Source organism: Brachyhypopomus gauderio, chromosome 15, assembly GCF_052324685.1.
Source record: "Brachyhypopomus gauderio isolate BG-103 chromosome 15, BGAUD_0.2, whole genome shotgun sequence".
NCBI lineage: Eukaryota > Metazoa > Chordata > Actinopteri > Gymnotiformes > Hypopomidae > Brachyhypopomus > Brachyhypopomus gauderio.
The window spans coordinates 17,571,299-17,595,592 of record NC_135225.1 but is presented as its reverse complement, the minus strand read 5'-3'; the positions used below and the strand labels follow the sequence as shown (position 1 = coordinate 17,595,592).

Below are 24,294 nucleotides of genomic sequence, written 5' to 3'. Positions count from 1 at the left end.
AAATGCAAGACGTCAAAAAGAAAGACAAGCATTCACACTCGTCATAAAAGTTTAATCTAGCACAGAAGCAATGGTAGTGATACACACACACACACACACACACACACACACACACACACACATACACACAGGTCGTGAGTTCCAACAAGAGAAAAGGCAGCGTATTGTTGCCCACTGGCAGCAGGGTGGTGTTTAACGCTGGCTTTGCTACGTCACTGTCTCAGCAATGTCGTTCAACCGTTTCCATCTTGATGTGACTCATTCCATCTTACTTCGTGTGATTCTGATGAGCAGCTAACAGAAGTTGTGAAGTCTGGCCTGAATGATTAGCTCCTGTTCCGTCGCAGCCTTCAAGAGAACGCAACGAGGATGCGAAAATATCGGCAGGTTAAAATGACTTGATTAGTGTTTTTTTTGCAGCTGAGTGCTGGATGTAGCGTAACCGAGGCAACACTACAGCCCTGTGTCTTCACACAGAAAGCATCATCGATGCCCAAGTAGACCCGATGGAAAAGACTAGTTGGACAGATCCAGGGCCCTTTAAGTGCTTTCACTTTTCATGAATGTACTCAAATCCAACCAAATGTGGGTGATATGTGCTATACTGGGGGATATATGCTATACTGGGGGATATGTGCTATACTGGGGGATATGTGCTATACTGGGGGATATATGCTATACTGGGGGTTATGTGCTATACTGGGGGATATGTGCTATACTAGTGGCATATGTAACCCCAACCTGCACCTGCTGTCTGAGTAGGTAACGGTGATGATTCAAAACACAAACACTTCAACATTGATGTCTGTGGACTATACTGAGCAGGAGAGGGAGAGGCTCTTAAACCTAGCACACTTATCCGCTCATAAACCTCCTGCCTCCTTTTGTGCTTGTGTATTGACTATGTTTGTCTGTGCTTTACAAGTTAGCTTTAAAGCAATCACAATCTCTTACGACCTGCATGCACACAGAGGGCATTAATATGTAAATGCACCATTTTGACCCCCCCCCCCCAGTAGTAGCTGGCCTGTGGTCAGGTTGCCAACGACCCTCCCGAGTGTTGTGCTAATTGAGTTGCTGTTTAACTACACAGATGCAAACACAAATGTGGAATTCAGCTTCTGCCCAGAGTTGGGACTGGGACCGCTGCATAGGGGAAACTAACCCTTCTGAGATCTGGGTTATGTCTTCATGTCTGGTGTTGAGGAGATGTTTGTGTATGTTTTGAAATTAGATAGGCTTATGTATGTTTTCAATAGTTAATACCACTTTTATAAATACTTTTCAGTTTGTCTTTTAGAATTTAGGACCCACATTCTGAAGCTGTTTTCTTTTATTGGTAAAGTTGAATAAGACTGTATTTTATATGTTAACATATAAAATGTTTTGATGAAATGTTATATCTCACCATCAAAAGCAGATTACAGTACAACACTAATCATGTTAAGCTGTTTCCTGTTTATTTTACGTTAAGAAAATTCACAAGTAATATTTGTTTTCCATAAGATTGCTTTTCAAACATAATCCGGCAATAAAGCACAATACCTTCAAATGAGACCAAATATTTCTTCTTATTTTAAAATACTGACCAAAAAATAATAATATTCAGTTCCAGGCATAGACACCTGGTTCCACCCCTCCGTTAGCCCCACAGGTGCAGTTGTCACACTGTCACATAAGCCCTGTGCCCGAAACCACGTGGACATAAACAAGCCCCAATCTCCAGAGGTGATGCTCCACCTGATAGTCGGCACCGGCGGTGCCTACGTTTCATTTCCTGACAGGATATTGGTGCAACTCGTATCAATAAACGTGGAGAAAACACAAGACAACAGCACAGGGAGGAGAAGATGGCCCAGTGTCAGGAGATGGGAGAGAGAGAGAAGGCAGGAAGCACAGGAACGTCAAGAGCGTTTTATTAATGAAATGTGGATGTGTGCGGGGCCACTGTGTGCAGCCACAGTCTCACACTTGCGTGAAAACGCAGGGCGCACGTGTGAGGCACAGTACGGACATCCCCACTTTCAGCAAGAAGGCGCGATTTTAATTAGAGCCCTCCATACCCCCCCCCCCCCCACACATCCGCCCCCCAACACTCACCCACACACCCCCAACCTAATTAGAAAAACGAGAGTGGAAGGGGGGGGGGGGGGGGGGGGGGGGGGGGAACGGGAGTTGAGAGGCATTAAATGCAAATGAAAACGGCTTTCTGTGCCGCCTGAATTTGATGTAAGAAAAAGCTAATGATGGCATCGCCCTTCCAAAGCTGCTGCCAAATGCTACCTCTTCATGAAGAGGATGAAGAGGGTGGGTACCACAGGTGGGGGCAATTAACCAGCCAACTATAACAGCAGCAAGCCATTAAGAGTGAACAAAGGTACAATTCAGGTACCACGACAGTTTGAGCAGTTCAAGTTATACATTTAAATTACTCTCGAAAGTCTAAAGAGAGCAAAACATTTTGTCGACAAATGTCTCATTAATAAGGAGTCCGTATGTGTTAATGTATGAAGATCTTCTCTAGGGTTTGGTACCAGTGTTCACTCAAAGTGAAAACAGGAAGTGAAGATGCTTCTTCCATTATGATTAACAGTGCAGATGCACTTCCAGGAAGCTTCGAACCTGTTAACTGGAAAAGGACTCATTTTGCTGCGTTAATGAATTAGGGAAAGTGCAATGAATGTGGGCCCAGAACGCTGTACTGGGAGGAAGGGTGGTGTCCCGTCCAGACAGCAGGACACTGTACTGGGAGGAAGGGTGGTGTCCCGTCCAGACAGCAGGACGCTGTACTGGGAGGAAGGGTGGTGTCCCGTCCAGACAGCAGGACACTGTACTGGGAGGAAGGGTGGTGTCCCGTCCAGACAGCAGGACGCTGTACTGGGAGGAAGGGTGGTGTCCCGTCCAGACAGCAGGACACTGTACTGGGAGGAAGGGTGGTGTCCCGTCCAGACAGCAGGACACTGTACTGGGAGGAAGGGTGGTGTCCCGTCCAGACAGTAGGACGCTGGACTGGGAGGAAGGGTGGTGTCCCGTCCAGACAGTAGGACGCTGTACTGGGAGGAAGGGTGGTGTCCCGTCCAGACAGTAGGACGCTGGACTGGGAGGAAGGGTGGTGTCCCGTCCAGACAGCAGGACACTGTACTGGGAGGAAGGGTGGTGTCCCGTCCAGACAGCAGGACGCTGTACTGGGAGGAAGGGTGGTGTCCCGTCCAGACAGCAGGACGCTGTACTGGGAGGAAGGGTGGTGTCCCGTCCAGACAGCAGGACACTGTACTGGGAGGAAGGGTGGTGTCCCGTCCAGACAGCAGGACGCTTTACTGGGAGGAAGGGTGGTGTCCCGTCCAGACAGCAGGACGCTGTACTGGGAGGAAGGGTGGTGTCCCGTCCAGACAGTAGGACGCTGGACTGAAAGGAAGGGTGGTGACCTCCACACCTACGCTGAGACCCCAACAGCGCGGCACCTGCACCCTGAGGCAACAGACACCCAAACCGTCCAGCTCATGCAAACTCACCCCTTCCCCTCCCACAACACAGAAACATCAGCGTGATTAAACATGACAGCAGAGCCGCCTGGGAAAGCACATGTATACTATTTCAGGAAATGCGGCAAAATGGAGAGAAAGTCCAATGTCTGATTTGATATGTTCATGCACGATAAGCTGCGCGTGATCCTGCTGGTTGTGTTGGGGGTAGTTTGCGGTTCCTCTGCGTCCCCTCATCCTTCTCTTCTGCTGTCTCACGTTCCTCTGCTGGTCTCCCTCTGCAGTCGTCGAGGAAGCTCTGGAAGTATCTGGAAATATTCAGAACAGAGCTGTGTCCGTCCAGCTCACCACCATTCAACAGATTTTACTAGCGCCCAAAAAATGGCTAAATATTAAACTCAGTAATGAAAGGTGAACTGTATCACACACTGACAAGCCCAGTAAAACCACCAAATCACCCGTTCCTGGTCTCGGACTCCTCTGCCAAGTCCAGCTCACACAGAAAGAATGAAAACTGACATACATCTGACAAGCTTTTCAGAGGACACCTTATCCAAAACGACAAATTAAAGTAAATTAATCAATGGGTTTTTAAAATATTTCTTCAACCGAGACATTTTGAAGTGGAAATCCATCACTTTGTGTTTGTTTCTATCTACCAGACAAAGTTCTACTGCTGCCAGGTTTGAAGGTGCGGCACGGGTGCTAAAGACATCGTGATGATACTGTAATAAAACCCCACATTAATGTGGTGTTTAGGGACCTTGTGTGAGGTCCCTAAAGCTATGAAGCAATATGTCACTTACCTCGCATGGACACGTTTATAGCTCCCCAAATAGGTGGCCTGAAACCAAGGCCGGGTTTACTGCACAAGTCAAAGGTCACATTAACACACTGTCAAGGACCTCCTGCATCTTGAGAGGTCACCTACGGCCACGTCTTCCGTTACACCAGCGTCCTCATGGCCGAGCTGCACTCACGCCTGTGGATCAGAATGTCTCTGCCTTGGGGGGTTCTGAGTGGAGAAGGGGTCGTAACAGCAGGGGGACCCCACCCTGGGAGGTCTGCTGACATGACAACACTCCAGATCCAGTTGCAAAGACACTGATCATTCATATGCTGGACTCTACCATCAGTCACCCGGACGTCGCAGGAATGCAAAACACTTGGACCGGCTGCAACTGTGCAATCTGCACCTCACTTTTTCGTCTCGGAGGAGTGCGTAATGGAAGACGTCCGATTAAAAGCGACTACAAGTCGCTCCAAGTTTTTCCTGAAACGATCGTGCGGACACCGGCTGGCATGTCTGCATATGTCATGAGCAATGCAGATGCACATGGTGTGATTGATGAGGAGGTTTGAGCTTGTGTCACAGGAAGGGGAAATCTGAGTAGAAGAACTCGGCCCCAGAGCTCAGCGCTATGCCGTGCTGGCGTGTCACTCCAGACACGAGTACTACTCTGCAGACCAGCTGTGCAATCAGAGTCAACCTTTAAATACACACAAAGACTGGTTTTCAAATTTGTGTGCACAGACAGTATGTGTGTGTGTTTTCTAAGGCAGGCCGTGCCCCGCGATAGGTGCCTCACAGAATACATCAGAATACATCCATAAAGTGCACACCAGTACACTCCATTCAAAGAGGAAAGAAGATGTCACATCTCTGTGCTTAAAGCGGGTAGCTACTTGAATTGGAAACACACTCTTCCTCCTCCTCCTCCTCCTCCTCCTAGAAACACCCACAATGCTTTTCTTTCACTCATATTTTTTGTCCAAGAGGCAGTCTCAGAAAGCTGTTTTTGAAGCTTGTGTTTTTCAACAAAAGAATGCATTTTAAGTACTTCGATTAGACTTGCAAATAATCCCAACATGACGAGCAAGCCAAACTAAACGAGCTACTAAATGTAACCCTCCAAAATTCACTCTGGCTTTTAAATGTGTTGATCAATGAACAAGTGGACAGTTTGGGGGTGGGGGGGGGGGGGGGGGGGGGTGCAGACAACACTCCACACACTCGCAAAGTTTTAATACAGAGCTCCTTGCCTCTCAACAAACAATCTCCCTGTTTTTGTGTGAAAACATTTACTGTAGAAAGTGATGGTTATGATTGCAGTGAAAGAATAGAGAAGAGACTAAATTGACAAACTCAAATCATACTGTTATTATATTACTGTGTATATTGCTATTGTGATATACACTCACCGGCCACTTTATTAGGTACACCTTGCTAGTACCGGGCTGGACCCCCTGTTGCCTTCAGAACTGCCTTATTCCTTTGTGGCATAGATTCAACAAGGTACTGGAAACATTCCTCAGAGTGTCTGGTCCATATTGACATGATAGCATCACACAGTTGCCGCAGATTTTTCGGCTGCACATCCATGATGTGAATCTCCCGTCCCACCACATCCCAAAGCTGCTCTATTGGATTGAGATCTGGTGACTGTGGAGACCATTCAAGTACAGTGAACTCATTATTGTGTTCAAGAAACCAGTCTGAGATGATTCGCGCTTTATGACATGGTGCGTTATCCTGCTGGAAGTAGCCATCAGAAGATGGGTACACTATGGTCATAAAGGGTTGGACATGGTCAGCAACAATACTCAGGCAGGCTGTGGCATTGACACAATGCTCAGTTGGTACTAATGGGCCCAAAGTGTGCCAGAAAAATATCCCCCACACTATTGCCCCACCATTACCAGCCTTGATTGATACCATTGATACAAGGCAGGATGGATCCATGCTTTCATGTTGTTGACACCAAATTCTGACCCTACCATCTGAATGTTGCAGCAGAAATCGAGACTCATCAGACAGGCAACATTTTTCCAATCTTCTATTGTCCATTTTTGGTGAGCCTATGTGAATTGTAGCCTCAGTTTTCTGTTCTTAGCTGACAGGAGTGGCACCCGGTGTGGTCTTCTGCTGCTGTAGCCCATCCACCTCAAGGTTCGACGTTTTGTGTGTTCAGAGATGCTCTTCTGCATGCCTCGGTTGTGACGACTATCAGCTTGAACCAGTCTGACCATTCTCCTCTGTCCTCTGGCATCAACAAGGCATTTGCACCCACAGAACTGCTGCTCACTGCATATTTTCTCTTTTTCAGACCATTCTCTGTAAACCCTAGAGATGGTTGTACATGAAGATCCCAGTAGATCATAGATCAGCAGTTCCCCATATTCACATACTCAGACCAGCCCATCTGGCACCAACAACCACGCCACGTTCAAAGTCACTTAAATCACCTTTCTTCCCCATTCTGATGCTCGGTTTGAACTGCAGCAGATCGTCTTGGCCATGTCTACATGCCTGAATGCATTGAGATGCTGCCATGTGATTGGCTGATTCGACATTTGCGTTAATGAGCAGTTGGACAGGTGTACCTAATAAAGTGGCCGGTGAGTGTAATATCTTGCAATATTTTACAAACACTCCTAAAATATTCTGAATACTTCAGAAACACCTGTTTATGTGAAATTGTTGTTTACAGAAGAGCTGCCATCATTCTGAACTACACAACTTCACCACATAACTGTTGTGTTGCGTGTCAGGTAAAGGCTAGATGGGCAGGAAGTAGATCCAGTAGCACATGAATACAACTGGAAAGAGAACTGAACAAAACACTGCCTCCAAGTGTTCATACTTTAGTGGTGCATGCCAGCGTGGTGGCACACACCTACATGAACATCCTGTGAAGGATGATGGCACACTTCTGCAAACTCACAGGTGAGTTTCATTTGGCCCTTAGTCTGACCCAGGGTGAGTAATTATTCTGTTCTGAATGACTTTTGACCGAGATCTCTGATGGCAGTATTGAAAAGGCTATTATTGTGATTATTAACACAATATATCATGCAACCCTAAGTCAATGTGAACCCAGTGACCCAGATGGTCATCTGGTCATTCTGAAATCTCCTAGGTAACTGTGACTATGAAAACACTCCCAAGCTACCAGGGCTGCGTTTCAGTCAAGCCTGTTTTGTGAATAACAAGGTGCAGGACATTTACTGAAGGCTGAGGGCAAAAGAATAGGTCCTCATGGATTTCAAATTCATTGCCTTGAGCACCCGGGCAGGACTGCTAGAGTACTTAAGTGTGAGTGTGTGTGTGTGTGTGTGTGTGTGTGTGTGTGTGTGTGTGTGTGTGTGTGTGTGTGTGTGTGTGTGTGTGTGTGAAAGCTGGAAAGTCTGAGTGGACAACCACAGTACTTGCTTTTCTGACATCCCCGTAATCTCGGAACCCAGAACTCCTTGCCAAGCCTACGTGAGCCGGGGACACTTGACTGAGATCCCATAAGTAAGCCATTTCTACTACAGACTAGAAATATTCTGAAAAGCTCATTCCCTTTCCTCACCAAAAGCCGTCCCTACCCGCTAAATGCAAACCCCTTCAGAGGTGTAAACAAGTTCCCCTACATCGCTGAGCTTATGCTAACGCTTGCCTGCTACCTCACGCTTCGCCAAAATTATTCGCGGTTTTTCCAAAGCTTCCAGAAAAGCAAGTGGCCTTTAGCTTATATGGGTTTTGAATACGCACTGTCTGGCATCGTTTTGAGCTCCAAAATACACGCCGACTTTCCAGACGACATGCCTGTCAGAATTTGTGAAAAAAAAGAAATGTTGTTGGAATATTTAGTGACGGTAAAAATGAGGTTGAAGATAGCGTTTTCTGAAGAACTGCAAACGAGTCAGTAATGTGTACTGCATACTGAAGGTACACTGAAAGCTTTCATGAGACCAGATAGCTGACTGTTAATGAGAAAATAAAAACAAAGTCTGTATCAGCTTAGGAGAAATTACTTTGGGAAACACCAAGAAACGTTCAACACCCTTCAGTGCATTCTTGAAAACAAATTAGTTATTAGAAGTGGTCTCGACTTAGAGGAAGATAACGCCCGGGGGGCATTTCACAGAACTAACAGAGTTATTCTTTGTGAGATGTACGTTTGGAAGCACCTTGAGTGCTCCACTGTAATTGTGACTGTTGATTACCGTTGGGAAATGCTCTCTGTTCTGAAGGGATGGTGGCCCTCTTCAAGCCCCTAGGCCGGCTCCATACCACATTGTAATCGCCGAGTCCTGAAAGATCGTCAGGGTGAAGAAAGGAGCAGGTCTGTGCTCAAACACTGACAGAAAAGCACACACACAACCAGATTTTAGGCTGTCAGGTCTCTCTCTCTCTCCCACTCTCTCTCTCTCTCTCTCTCTCTCTCTCTCTCTCCACAAAAGGTTGCACGAGCTTTTAGCGCCTGAGAGGCCCTTTTAGACACAGCGCGAAAAGAGAGCACAAATGAAGACTGTCAGGTTGAGCTGAGTCCTTTCAACTTGGACAAAAGCTGCGAATGCGAGGCCAAAATATGTCGCATGGCACGACTCGAGTGTACGTGACAGTGACAGTGAGCCGCAGAGAAAGAGGGGCAAATGAGGAACACGCGATGACTAGTGACGAACAAAGCACAGACGGAGAGGAAGAGAGACACGGAAAGATCATCGGGAAGTGGCACAGACGGCGCTGTAAAGTGTATTTTAGTGACGTATCCCGTCTCGTACGCAACTGAAGACCTAAAATTAAAATCTCAGCATGATGGATTTCTGTGAGGTGATGCAGCGGTGGCCACGGTTCGCTGTACGTTCACAGCGGGAACGAAAAAAAAAGCTAGCCACGCGTAAAACCCCCACGTCCTCACGGGGGCGCCCTAGTTCGATTTTCAGCAAATGCCCAGTAAATACAGCTTGACTTTTTGCTTTATAGTACTGTTACGTATAGTGTGTGTGTGTGTGTGTGTGTGTGTGTGTGTGTGTGTGTGTGTAAAGTATATAGTCATTGTTATTAGATTAATACTTATGTTTTATTATGTTTTGTGTGCACAATATAATTTCAGCATCTTAAATAAATCTAGAGGCAGCTGCTCTGCAGGAGCTGGAAGTTTAGCGTCTGTAGAAGGATGTTTAAGGGCCGTGTGTGGCCCTGGGTCACCCAATCTGCCTCCGGCCAGCTCGGCCCACCTGTGAGGGATTAATGTCAGAGCAGCTCCTGTGTGTGAGGAAACAGGAGGGTCTCCATGTCTGAAACGCAACTACAGCAAACTGGGATACTCATTCTTGGTTTATTCAGTGCCAGAGAGAAAACTAATTTCTCAAAGCTCATAGGCACATGTGCACCCTGGGAAATCCAACAGCCAATCACATGAAACCTGCATGTAAAGTTCTACACTCATACTCATAAACAAATAAAACACAATCGTGCTAATGATGACACACCTGTTGGTCTTCATGTGTGCACACAGTAGTGGTACAGGTGCTCTCTGAGGCCATATTTGTTCAGACAGACCTGAGAATGCTTCACGTACAGCAGGAGAGGAGCTATAGTTGGGTTGGTGTGTGTGTGAGAGAGAGAGAGAGAGAGAGAGAGAGAGAGAAAGAGAGAGAAAGACAGAGTGAATGTTGGCTTTTCTTCTCCAACATCCCTATTTTCATTCCATGGTACTGTCCAACTCAACAATCCATATTTAATTTGTGTGTCAGGGTCAGTGAGTTTGTGGATAACTGTAATCAAACATTTAATGACAAGAACAGATGAAAAAACATAAGGGGGAGAATGGGTAAAAGTGAGAGAGAGACAGTGAGAGAGGGATAGAGAGAGAGTAAGAGAGTGAGACAGCAAGAGAGAAAGATCAGGACAGAGCAGCAGAAACAGAATGGAGAATGGCAGACATCACGTAAAGAGAGAGAGAGAGAGAGAGAGAGATATCCATGTAACAATCACAGACACGTTAATCATACTCTCAACCCCCAGTACAGTGTCACCTCCTCTTATTGTCTAGAGAAGTGTGTGTGTGTGTGTGTGTGTGTGTGTGTGTGTGTGTGTGTGTGTGTGTATTCATTACTATGGGAGCAAGAAAGAGGCAGATTAGAAAAGTAAATATTTTCCTGTAATAACAGAAGAAAAATAGATGAACAAGCTGCACATGACGTCTAAAGCGCAGCGGGCTCTTAACTCTATACTACAGCGCCATCTGCTGGAAGCTGGCGTAAAATCAGTTTCAGATAGCGCCTTCCATTTCAGCGTTGGCTCCAGCTGACCGAAAAGCGCTGCGGCTCTAATAAGTCAGTGTCATTATGGGCGAAGAAAAGGGCTGGAAGTGAGTGGATTCACTAAAATGCCTTTACATTTGTTACATCCATTGGTTGTCTCTGAGTATCGACTGTGAAGCCTTGTATTTGAAATATCCACCAATCCAAACTTTGATTGAACGCCAGTTTGGTAACAGCCAACTGAAGACAGCAGCCATATACCTACACATTCTCTTAAATTAGGTGTATTCCTCATTATTTTATAAACACATTAGAACATCTGGTAAGGCCCTGTGCTCATGAGTGACCGTGTATCTAGAGACATAGTGTGCACACTGCTACCATGTGACGCTCTCGGAATGTCATCTCCCCTATATGTGGCTTCAAGCACAACCTTGAGTTTCCCTTCGGGGATCAATATTGTCTTATCTTATCTTACACAGGCAATCCTGAGACCCCACAACCTGCACACCGCATCGTTAAACGTCTACAGCCCATCCGTAATGTTACCAGATCTGACCTCCAACTTCCAACCAAAGCTTGAATGCCTGGGTGGGGGCAGGAGAGGTGAGGGTCACATCGCCAAAGGGTCAAGAGCCAGGGGGGAGAAGACAGATAAGGGGGAGCAATAAGGTGCTGAGGTGATGAAGAGATCATGGATTGGGGAGATGTTCTCAGCACAGCAGGCACATGATGAGCTCGGCTCAGTCTGACACCACTTATTTCAGACCTAGCTGCCCACCCAAGACACAGGTCTGGCCTTTAATAACAACAAAAACAAACTTTTCAGTATGGTCCATTCATATATATTACATTCGATCATTAAATCCAGCTATATTCCATAGTATAAACATATAAATATTATGAGATATGCCCAGACAGGCTAGGTTAATATAAACAACCTGAATTCATGCGTCTTATAGTAATTTAATAAAGGTATTGAAAGGAAGTGTTTTTCCGTCTGTGTCAGAGTGACGGAGTTTGAGCAGCGCGAGCAGCACGCGAGTAGACACTCTCACAGTAATCTCTTCTGGCTCTGAGACATAAAGACACCTTGAGGCAAATCCCCCAGCGGACGTCGAGAGCTGAGTGTCACCCGAGAGCACAGAGGAGAGTTGGGCAGGAAGTAAGAGCTTCCTGTCACCCCACAGAGAGACAGATTACGCCTGCCTGATGTACCACAGAACATAGAGACAAAGATGATGTGTGCGTGTGCGTGTGTGTGTGTGCGTGTGCGTATGCGTGTGTGTGTGTAAGAGGGAGGGAGAGAGAAAATCACGGGCAGAGAAACTCAAGTAGCTATAGAAATATGAGTCAATGCCACAAGCCGGCTCACATTCATAAATACACACACACATACACCATGTGCTGGCAATGCAAACTGGGATACACAAACCCAGCACCATCCTTTTGCTCAGACTGCATTTTATTAGACTGCATTTTGTTCCTGACAGTCTGGCCTACATTGTTAGCATCCTAATGTTTCCCTCCTTCTGCCTCTTCGCACGTGCACAGGGAACCCGCCCCCTCCCCGGTTCTGTGGTCATCTATATGCTAATTACAGCACTGTCCACTCACACTGACAGACCTTTGCTTTATTCACTGACTCGGCTCAGGTGGAAATCATTAAATAAACAAATCATTTTAAAAGACTAGAGACGGCGTAAACACCTGGAGGTAAGATGGACTTGTTAAAATGATAAACCTGCAGATTTGGAAGCCTACTTGATATCCAGGACTTCTGAATCTGTGTATAACAAACAGCGAGGTTGCTGTGTGATGTCTTGAAATCGTGTTCTTTGACTTGCTTGGAGGAATATGACTTGGCAATCATTGGACAGCAAGCGATCACGATATTTAAGGCACACTTTTATGAATACTGGAGTAGAGACAAACGGACCTATCGTGAACTGGAGTGGAAATAAAGTGTTTGACATTAAGCCCACAGGACTGCCCACACACACATTACCAAAAGCCACAAGCTGGCAGTAATGTTTTAGTTATGCTGATCCTATGTGTCTGAATTAGTCCAACTGAGTGTGTGTGTGTGTGTGTGTGTGTGTGTGTGTGTGTGTGTGTGTGTGTGTGTGTGTGTGTGTGTGTGTGTGTCCATGAACCTGTTTAATCCTGACGAATGACTGTCAAAGTCAAAGGTCAAGTTAGGGCCAAAGCATGCCGTCATTCAAGGCTATTTCTCTGTAGATTATACATAACATACATAACCCACTAAGGCATCCAGAAACCAGTGTAAAACTGTTCTATTACCACAGCCACAAACCTTGGAAACCATTAGCCTTAACACTTTCAGTAGGACACACACATCAACGAGTCTACGTCACATCTAGACAGAAACACACTGAGAGAGGTAAAAAGTGCTTTGCAAGCAAAGTGCTTCTGACTTAATAGGAAGAGAAACCAGTATAAATTAAACTCAAACTAGATTAAACCATAGTTAAGATTCTCCTTCCAATCCCTGACACAAGCAACAACAGATCTATCTTTAAGATGAACGATATTCCATTATCTTCACAAAGTGTATTTGCTCTATGTGGGCGAGAAAACTATAAGCGTGTGTGTGATGACCTTTCACAGAGGTCACCTGAGAAGATCAAATAAGCATTGGTGGTTCAGTGGTAGAATTCTCGCCTGCCACGCGGGAGGCCCGGGTTCGATTCCCGGCCAATGCACTTCTTTTAGTGCATGTACCAAAAATCGATTACCATCAGCTAATTGAATTACGCCAATTGATTTCACTCCAAAAACTTTTAGTTAAATAATTTACAAACTTACAGTATTTTGAACTGCTTTGCACCAGGTGTCCCACTGCCATCTTGCAGCTGCTACCTCCCCACCGAGATGCAGATCAACTCAGCAAAAATACACCACACAAAGAGTCCTGTGAAGTCTGTCTTGCTATGAAACAGCTGCTGAAACATATGTTGCTTTTTGTTTCTACTTGCATGTGACGTCAATGAGGTTTTTACTGAGTGGAATGAGCTACAAGTCGGGGGTGCGTTGAGTTGTTTTCACAGGTTCAGGGGTAACGTGATTATTCCACGCAGCATTGGTGGTTCAGTGGTAGAATTCTCGCCTGCCACGTGGGAGGCCCGGGTTCGATTCCCGGCCAATGCATACTCTTTAGATTCAGAGACAAAATTACATTTGATTCATATTGATGTCAAACGATCTGAAACCATACTCTGGTGGTACGATAGGCCTGAACATCATTCAACGCTCAGTCTGGCATTAACCAACACAAGCTCAGTTAATCTCTTTTGGACAGTCTAATGGACGTCAGTGTAATGCATATCAAAAGTTTTTTACTCTTATCAACACTGAAGTCAGATCTGTACCGTATATTTAACATAAATATAATTCACTTAAACGTAAAAAAACGTTTTTAAAAAACATCATGTCAAGTCCGTTTACCATAAGCAGTTAAAAAATCCACAAGGCTCACCAATATGACCGACCACCAGTGACCGATATGAAAAGGAAACTCCTCTCTGCTGCGCCTAAAGCGATCGACCACCAGTGGTTGCGCCAGAGCGATAAATAAACTAGAAAATCGGATGTATGGCGTGTGAGCGTGTGAAGACAGTCAAAGTCAAATGCATGTGTCACGTTATTTCACCACAGTCGCTATTGATAAATGTCTCCAATCGAGCGATGTTCACCAATTGGTGAAACAACAGTGTAGTGACAGTACTGTGCCTAAAATATCGTATAACATGATTTGAAGACATTTTACATCCATCCCAAATAACATATCTTACCTTTGATCCGTGAACAACCCGTCGATGGTCTCCAAAGTTATGCAAAGGCAAGGCCGACACTATAGTGACAGTAAAGTGCTGCTATTATCATATAACATGAAAATATTTAAAGACATCTTACATCCATCCCAAATAACATATCTTACCTTTCATCCGTGAACAATGAGAGTAACAGCCCGTCGATGGTCTCCAAAGCTATGCAAGCGCAAGGCCGACACTATAGTGACATTTAAGTATATATCATATAACATCAAAATACAATTAAAAAAGAAAAACATTTCACATCCATCCCAAATAGCATATCTTACCTTTGTCAATGAACAATGGCAGTAAATAACATCAACGAGTCGCTGGTCTCCAAAGAAGATACGCGAAAGAACAATGACCGTAAGTAAAGACTATCAGCAAGTCGCTCCTCTCTAAAGAAGTTACCCCCTTACGCAAACTCAATGTAAACTCGATGTGTTTTTTTTTTCAAATGCAGGTTAGCGCCACAAAAGTCGTAGTGGACAAAAATATATTACATCCGTAGTGGTTTAGCACTACCATAGAGAATGAATGGGTTTAGGGTTTAGGGATTTTAGCTAAACAATTCTCGATAGAGAATTCTCAAATGGCCCGGGTTCGATTCCCGGCCAATGCAGGCTCTTTAGATTCAGAGATATATTTTGTGACACAAATATTAAAAGCACAAAGAAAAGCACGTTAGTTATTGTTCTCAGTGTACTCTGTCTATTGTATAGATTATGCAAAGTGTTGGGAATTATAAATAAAGGGGTGAAAATAAAGGCAATAGCTACTTGGATAGCGTCTACAGTACTTACATTTATTAACATTACTTTCAGTAGCCTCCAAAGTTAGCTCGCTCCAACGACTTCCCACAAGAAAAACAAAAACATGCCAACTGGATAACACAAAACATGGTTTAGCTTTACTCCCTGCCACAACCTCCTTTAGTTTGATGGACACAAAGCTCAGCAACAAGCGCTTCCTGTGTGTTGTACCTACCCTTTCCGTCAGATTCGTCATTTTGCCACCGTAATTAATATACCATCACCATTTTACAATACCACCACCATTTAAATTTAAATACCGTGGTATACCAAAATACCCCCTAGCCACTATATAAATCGAACATTCATTCATTCATTCATTCATCCCACACTGATAACCACTTCAATTTGAACAGTGTCCTGCGTAACCAGATGATGAATGCTACACAACTCCAGGCACATTTAAGATGGGAGGCGCCCAAGTGTCATATCAGACCATCATCTTGCATGGGCCAGGGAGCGTTTGTGCTGGATGAGAGACCACATGACCTCAGTGGGGTTCACCGATGAAAGTTCACTGATTCATGTTGAGCAAAAATGATGACCATCAACGATGTTGGTGACGTCAAGGAGAGTGCTATGCATCAGCCACAGTTGTTACCAGAGGAGCCTTTGGTGGTGGTGGTGGTGGTGGTGGTGGTGATGGTGTTACAGTGTGGCTAGTTGTGTCTAGTCAGTACAGAACTGCTCTACACTTTGTGAATGGTACAGTGTCAATCCCGTACTACTTGAATAACATCATTAATCCAGTCGCTGTGCCTCTGCATGAACAACACAGGCCATATTTCATCTTCATGGACAACAATGTTCCAGCTCATGGAGGTCACATCATTAGGTAACGGCTGCTGGAGACTGGGGTTCCTCAAATGGAGTGACCTGCACTTTCTCCAGACCTGAATGACATAGAAAACATGCAGGATCTGCTGAAACACTGTGTAGAGACTCAAAACTCTGAACCCCAGAACCTCAATGACCTTCAAGTGAGATAACTTGGCAGACAATAAGTCATTTGTTTGACAATAAGACTCATTTGTTTAAACTGGCTTATTCATAAACAAATTTATAACAAATGTTATTTTTATCTCTGTTTGTTGTGTTAGAATTGTAATACATACTGTATGTTTTAATTTTGTTTTAATTGTTGTAAGGTGACCTTGAGTGTCATGAAAGGCGCGAACAAATAAAATGTATTATTATTATTATTATTATTATTATTATTATTATTATTATTATTAAGTCAACTTGTGAAACGCTTGTCAGTAGTCAAGCTATAATTGATACTCAAGCACACATGAAAAATCAAGAGACAAGTTACTGAGACACTGAGACATTTTTTGTTGGGGTATAAACACCGTTTTGGTTTTTGTTTCAATAAATTGTTTGAGATGAGAAAATCATACCATTGAGGACAATAGGTTTTTTTGTGAAAATCGTAGTCAGACAAAAAGAAGATCAAAACCAGATCTGAGTAGACAGAACCAAAACAGGAATCAGTTTTGCATCGTCATGTTAATGAATTCTCAAGCCCTGTGCAGGGAGGCTGGATTTGCCAATACGTAAACAGTGTTCATGTACCACAAAACAGGATTATTATTATTGTAGATCGCATAAAGAAGTTCAAAAAACACAAAAATGTTTATAAATGAGTCTGGTATATCATTATTGGAAAGGAAAAGGGAAGTGTGTCGTATTTAGCTTAAAGTGATTATATTTATCGACAAAATTAAATGGATAGTAAGCAGTTATGAATAAGGAAAAATAAAAGAAAAAAAAGCTCCTTGGCCATACACGTATGTTGATAGAGCGATATAGAGAGTACACTTTAGATGGGCATTAAACGTATTTTCCTGCCCCTCCAGGAAAGCCCGTATGGATGTGTGACATTTTCAATCCCTGTTTCAGGTCCGTGTGGCTGGAAATGCAACGACAACCTGTCTGTCTGGCCGTTTCCTATTTTTCTAGTTCTTGTCTTCCACCTGTTCTTGCCTCCAGCTCCCTCTGGAAGAATTTTGTCCGTGCACATGTAACCCGCTCAAATTAATAATAATCAAGTTGTAAAAAAATAAAAAAATAAAAAAAAAACTAAACCAACCTAAAAAGAGAGAAAAAAGAGGAGGGGTGGAGTTATCTCGTATTTTACGCTGCACCACCACGCTGCAGCACGTGCTCAGTGGTGAACCCAGCGCACTGGCGGGAGAGTGTAGGACTCGTCAGGCAAAACACGGTTTTTATCTTTATAACCTCACTAATACCCTGGATTCATGCTAGGTAAGCCTTTTAAAGTACGTTTTGTACAGTATTTTGGAAGTTTTGTAACTTTTAAACGATGCTGTTACGCTGTTTTACCAAGGCTATTAGCAGCAATGCATGCTGCTGTATCGGTGACTGTAGGCTAGGCTGCGAACAGACATGTTGGCGAATTGTGCAGAAGTTTCGTGTTAATTTTAATAATGCACAGTGTTGGTTGCAGTAAGCAATGAATAGTTATTGCTCATGCATTTATCTGAAATGTGTATTTCTGGGGAATTTGGAAAATTAGCATACTACTATGTAAGCTAGCTGTTTGTTTGCGCATTTGTTTCATGTAGCTTTATGCTATTAACAGATAAGAGTTCTGTACTGTACGATTTGTGGTACTAATGAGTTCGGTGACTTGGCTGTATTTTAGTTAGTAATGTAGAGCAGTTCTGTCATAAAGTGTACTCTGCTGCATTACACTGCAGCACAGGCTCAGTGCAGTGGTGATCCCAGCAGACTGGCGGGAGAATAAAGATCTCGTCAGCGTAAGCACGGTTTTCATCTTTATGACCTCACAAATTCCCTGGTTTTATTCTAGATGGGAGAGCCCTTGTTCTGTCGGACCCGTGAGGAGTTGTTGTCGCTATTTTTTTTTTCTTTCATAAGGATCCAAATAATCCTAATATTTTTTTTACCCGAAGGGAATTTTTTTTTTTTTTTTTTTTAAAGAAAGGCCTAAAGACTAATTTTTTTTATCACGGTGCAAAAGGACCACCCTAAGGTAACCCACATGTACACACCCTGACGTTCATTTTAATTTCAAGACGAATAAGTTTCATAGTGGGAGTTTATTTATTATTTTTGACTAGTGTAGATGTGTAATGACAATCCTGAAAAAAAGTTGAGTTGAAAAAGATATGTTCTGTGTGGTTACATTTGAAAGTACAAATTCGGACCATGGTATGCTCAGGCCTGATATGTCTTTATTCAGACTCTTAAGGTTGCTACCTGATCCACCTAAACAAATTTCTAATTTTCCTTTGTTGTATGCACAACAGTGTTGCTTGTGTACTAGTTTACACAAATTATTCAAAGTGCATTTTGGGGTTAGAGTCCATCAGCAGCGTAACTTTGATGGACACTCTTTGAGCAATTAAAAAACAGGCCCTTGCTGGTAAAAAAAAGTGACTGGAGGATCCATCAGTCTTATATCGAGACTTGGGCTCGCCACACGCTAGACAGGTCTTTGTCTGCCTTCTCTTAAGCTCTGGCTGTTGCTGCCACTTTACGATGCCCTACACTATTTTCTTGATTGAGTTTTCTGTCATAGTGACAATAGCAGGCTCCATGGTGACCACAGGAACACTGGTTGTTTCACTCTTACCACAGCTGCTGAGTCTGCAGAAGTTTTTCCGGGCTCGTGTTCAGAGAAGAACTGGTGTTAAGTAGTTTTGCCAGGTGCTTCACATAGCGGCATATGTGCAGTTTGGTTGTGGGGTGCAGCAAGCTGTTGGGATCTGTAGCAGACTGAGGGACCATGTCTGCATAATCTCGATCCACAAGCTTCAGCATGTTCTTCTCCCCATGGTACTTCTGTAGTAAGCGGTCGATGGCATTTTTCATATGTGGCGTCCAGCGTGTGTGGTCCAACACAAAAAGCCGTCCACCCGTCTTAATGGGTCCTGTGCGAGCACTCCTTGGAGAAGACTTTAGTGGCAGGGCATGTGAGATTTCTGGAACACAAATCAATAAAGGTTCCTTAGTTGATAATGTTATTGCATTACTATATAATGCAAAAATGTATGTCCAAAACATTATGTTTACTTACCAATTGCTGCTGGAGGGTCCTTTTGGTCTTCTGACAGCACCTGCTGTATCAGTGCCTCAGCAGACAGTGAACGGCTGAGGGATGGTATCTGTTCACTGGATGCCATGCCAGAGAGTGGTGTTCGACTAGAGGAGAGTACCAAGTTTGGAGCTTGGACAGAAGTGGGTGTCTTCACAGGGGATGGCAGCACAGGAGCAGCTGTTTCGTCTCTCTTTTGGTGTTTGTGTTTGTCCCAATCCAAAGGGACCGGACGGCAGCCTGGCTCTCTGTACTCTAGGCCAAACCTCTCTCCGGTGTCTGTGTTAGAGAGGTGAAGTATTGGATACTTCTGCTGCCCAGTCACTCTCTTGGAGGCAGAGTTCAGCTCAGCAATTAAAGCTGGATCAAAGACAGCAGGGAGGGTGACCTCTGGCTGTTTAAGGTCCACTAGCCATTGGTAATTCCACCGTGCCACCCCCATCATGCCCTGGGCCTGGAACAGTTCAGTGGAGACGTGAGTCCCTGTGATCCACTGGGCCTGGTGGAAATGGTACCCCTCCTGCTGTGATGTACCTCTGACAGGAATCCAGATGGGGACCATGGCACCTTCACCAGGTATGTGGTTCAACTGAAGAGTTCCTCCATACCTGTACATTATGCCCTGGGAGAGTTCAGGGTCACTGAGGCAACCTCGGAGAATGTGCACTCTCTGGATTCGCCACGTCTTCAGCATGGATGACTTAAAGAGTGGGACGTCGTTGGGGTCTGTGGCCAGATGAAAATGTCTAAGGACTTTTTCCACTCTGTCCAGCAGCTCCATAGGTTGAGAAATTTTCGTCCTGCAGTGCTCTCGTACATGTTGCTTTGTGGGATTGGCTGGATGGATACCACAGAATACATAGGCATCCCTGAGGTTATTTAAGTCCTCTTGATCCACCACAGAGAAGGCAGCAGAGAGGAGCTGGCAGAAATTGCTGAAGAGAGGATGATGCTCAGAGGTGCATTCGTGTGAAAAACGCCTCAGGCAGTGGAACAAGTCCAGTTTTGCAACAATGTTGGCGTTGTAATGGGAGCGTGAGGCACAGGTGTTTTCAAGATGTCCAGAGGTGGCATGAGCAATAATGGAAGGGGTAGTCTTCCAGGCATCCCAGTGTAGATGTTCACCAGGGATGGAGTCTGGGATCTTAAATGGAGCACAGCAGTCCCTAAATGTAACGACAACAAAGGCAAAACAATTTAAATCTATAAATCTATACAATTTTCTTTTTATAGAACCAAAAGAAAAAAACATTTTTAAGTCATTAAAAAGGCAGTAAAAAAGTAAGATGGCTGTACTCACCTGTCCATCCAGTGATAGCCTGCCTTTTCCACTCCAGCATCACTGTATCTCTTAGCCATTCCCTGGTACATCAGCTCCAAGGACCTCTCAGTCTCAGACTGAACCATCACCCAGGAAACATCAGCCAGTTCTCATTCATGATGTCCATAACTGGACAGATGCTAGTGTAACCTTCCGTGCAAACTTCCTGGTGTGGTCAGACCTGAAGATCTGCCCAAAGGTGCCTTGGAGGAGCTTCGATATGGCTGGCTCTTGACGCCTGTACTCATCAAGCAGGCAGTCAGTGAGGTAGAAACCGGACACGGAGATTCCACACCAGCCGTCTGGATCTTCATATGGTCCGAAAGCACGTGGCTTGTTCTCCTTCCTCATGAACTGCCCAATGGTCGGCTGTCCATGCACGCCGGCCTCTGCATCCTTGACGCTTTCTATGGCACGCAGGTATGCCAGGTGAGCTCTCTCATACTTGAGACGCATTTTGCCATATCCGTTGGTGAATTGCCACTGCGTCTCAACTCATCCATCACAGACTTACAGATGGCCTTCTTGTAAGTCAGGAACGCAGGTAGAAGACTGGGAAACCGCTTGGGCAGCTTCTCCAGCCATCGCGGACTGTCGGCAAACCAGTTTCTTTGGCAGGCCTTGCAGCAGAGTCGTGAGGCTAATATGTAATATTGGCCACTGGTGCCAACAATCACCCGAGGCCTGTCCACCCCAGCAGAGACCACGTGTGGATGAGAACATCCATGGAGACAGCAGGATGTAGTTCTCAACCTGACCATGATGTCACTTTCAGGCTTTCAGATGAAAAATGGGTGGAGCTGGAAGAAGTTGGGGGATGGGAGCCCAGTTGCCATATCAATGAGCTCAGGCTGTGGAGGAAGACGCCACAGCGAAATTGTATTTGCTGGGTGCCGCACTGGGTGAGACCCAGGCCATAGTCAGAGATCCTGAAGCTCTGTCTTCATCCATAGCTTTTGGTGTTGAGAACAGTTCCAATTGCTCATGTCATGGTCATGGCTAGCCAGAGGAACAGGAACAAGTGGATCAACTGAAGGAGCTAGGATATAAAAAGGAAGACAGAACAAAGTCCTTCATATCCTGAATTATTATACCGAATTTCTTGTTCTCTGCATTAAGCTTATGTGAAATGGAGCACCAGCCAACACGGAAGCAAAATCTGGAGTGACTCAGCCCTATCTGCGTTTATGGCACCCGCTGTCTCCTTTACTAGGAATGCTAACTTTTTGTAGCATTCAAGGATTCAAAGCTTTATTGTCATATGCACAGTAAGGAGCAAGTTTCCCTGTACAATGAAATTCCTACTTTGCTGTCCGCCCTGGATGTAATAATGTAAATAAATAAGAAATAATGGGTAAAAAAAAAGAAAAATAATTATAAAATAGCCTATTATATATAAAAACAAACATGCTCTCAAAGAAATACAAATACAAAATTATTTACAATGTGCAATGGTTGTGCAATACAGTAGAGAAATTTACAATGCAATGGTGGGATACATTAAGTATTTAATATATTATGTAATGTAGTGCAATTGACAGTTAGTGCAAAAGAGTTTGATGTAAATATCAGCTCAGCTGTTCAAGAGTCTGATGGCAGTGGGGAAAAAGAGTTCTTTTAACCTGCTAGTTTTGCACTTCACACTTCACACTCTTACCATCAGGCAGGAGGTACAGAATAGTCCGTGTTGGGGGTGGGTGGGGTCTTTGATGATGGAGGCGGCTCTCCTGTGGACTCTGCGTTGATAAATGCTCTACAGAGAGGGCTGTTTAATCCATGTGATTTTTGTGGCTGTTTTTACCACACTCTGCAGGCGTTTGCGGTCCTTTGCAGTAGAGCTGCTGTACCACACGGTAATGCCGTTGGTCAGGACGGACTCTGATGCATTAGTAGAATTTGTTGAGGATTTGGGGTGACATGCCAAATTTTCTCATTCTCCTCAAGAAATACAGCTGCTGCTGAGTCCTCTTTAGCACATGTGTGGTGTTCTGTGTCCAGGTGAGGTCATCGCTGATGTGGATCGCCAGGTATTTAAAGTTGCTGACCCTCCACTTCAAAAGTCCCGGATAAATAGTGGCTGATGAGTTCTCTTGTTTCCTCATGTCAACTATCATCTCTTTGGTCTTGTCTGTGTTTAGGGCGAGGTTGTTTTCCATACACCAGGTCACCAGACTGTTCACCTCCTTCCTGTAGGCTACTTCGTTTCCACCAGTGATACGACCCGTCACAGCAGTGTTGTCAGCAAACTTCAGGATGACGTCTGGGTGGGAGGCGACACAGTCATGGGTGTACAGGGTGTAGAGAATGGGGCTGAGGACACAGCCCTGCGGGGGTACCAATGTTGGTGGTAATACTGGCTGAGGTCCTGTTTCCAATTCTGACAGACTGAGGTCTGCCAGTCAGGAAGTTCAGAAGCCAGCCAGAGAGGGTGGGATGTAGACCGAGGGATGAAAGTTTGCGGGTGAGTTTGTGAGGGATGACCGTGTTGAAGGCGGAACTGTAGTCAATGAACAGAATCCTGACGTAAGAGTCCTTGTTTTCCAGGTGGGAGAGGGAGACATGAAGGGCAGTGGCATTAGCATCTGAGGTAGATCTGTTGGCTCGGTAGGCATATTGCAGGGGGTCTGTAGTGTTTGGTATGCTGCTTTGAATGTGGTACAGCAACACACTCAAAGCACTTCATAATGTCTGTGATTTGGTGCAGGCATTGTCACATATGCCTGGGGTCAGCAGTAGTGTTGCACGGTATACCGATACTAGAGTAGTATCGCTATACTTCGTCATTAAAAACGGTACTATACCTAGTTTGCATAGTATCGGTGCTATAGGACTAAGTGCGTTTTTTTTATTTTTTAAGAGCAGTATTTCCAAAGAGTGCCACACGGGGGCAGTGTGCGCGTACAGCAGTGCAGTGCTTGCCTCCTCTGCAGAATAAGAAGAAACGGTGTACGATGGCTGATAATACAAGCAATATTGCAGACCATCCTCAGCTTGTTGAAAAACTACACGCACGAAGCGAAATATGGAATTATTTGCATACATTTCAGACAGTCATGGCAACCCCGTGGACACATCAAAACCGGTCTGCAAACGGTGCTTTAAAGCTGTATCAACCAAAGGAGCCAATCGATTCTTTTTACATAAAATGCGCTTTCGTTTGACCCACCCAAGGTGCCGTAATGCACAGAACAGTTGGTAATGCTGAAATGGCAGCTAAAGCAAACGCAGTGTGTTGGCAGCTCGTCTTAATTAAACAAGGAAAGCAGCAGAAGTGCTGTGTGGAAATACTTTGGATTCGAAGCAGATACAGATGGAAAACCGAAGGACATGAACAAGCCGGCTTGCAGGTGCTTTCGGAACATTTCAACGAAGGGCGCTAAAGCCTGGTTTATACTTGACGCGCCGCGAGCAGCGCGAGGGTCCGCGCGGTGAAAATGATGTAATCGCGGTAGCCTCGCGCGCTGTCAATTCGCGAGGTCGTGCACCTCTAGAATTTTGTAACTTGGCGCGCGCCGCAGCGCAATGAACTGTCATGTTTGTAGGGTTCATACACCAACAAGGTGGAATTAAAGCACTTGTACGTCACTTTCAAGGTCCATTTCAATATTTCCCAGCACGTTAAACTTTAGTTAAACATTTATACATATACTCGAAATTATTAGCTTTTTTATCACATTATTTAATAGTTGTTTATTTTCAAAACGCCCAATTTTAACGTCTTCAC

General features: G+C 44.7%; 1 long non-coding RNA gene and 2 other non-coding genes across 4 annotated transcripts in view; 2 read left to right on the top strand and 1 right to left on the bottom strand.

Moving 5' to 3' along the window:
- The window catches only part of LOC143476840 (uncharacterized), a 53,879-nt gene extending 39,123 nt beyond the window's left edge, over positions 1-14,756 (bottom strand). For both annotated transcript variants that reach the window (XR_013121397.1, XR_013121398.1), the window contains exons 1-3: positions 14,641-14,756; positions 14,479-14,549; positions 14,333-14,391 (exon numbers count right to left, since the gene is read on the bottom strand). This is a non-coding gene — a long non-coding RNA (uncharacterized LOC143476840). The remainder of the gene's footprint in view (positions 1-14,332; positions 14,392-14,478; positions 14,550-14,640) is intronic.
- trnag-gcc (transfer RNA glycine (anticodon GCC)) lies at positions 13,173-13,243 on the top strand. The gene has a single exon. It is a non-coding gene; the product is annotated as a tRNA-Gly (tRNA).
- On the top strand, positions 13,618-13,688 carry trnag-gcc (transfer RNA glycine (anticodon GCC)). The gene has a single exon. It is a non-coding gene; the product is annotated as a tRNA-Gly (tRNA).
- Positions 14,757-24,294: the final 9,538 nt, after the last annotated feature.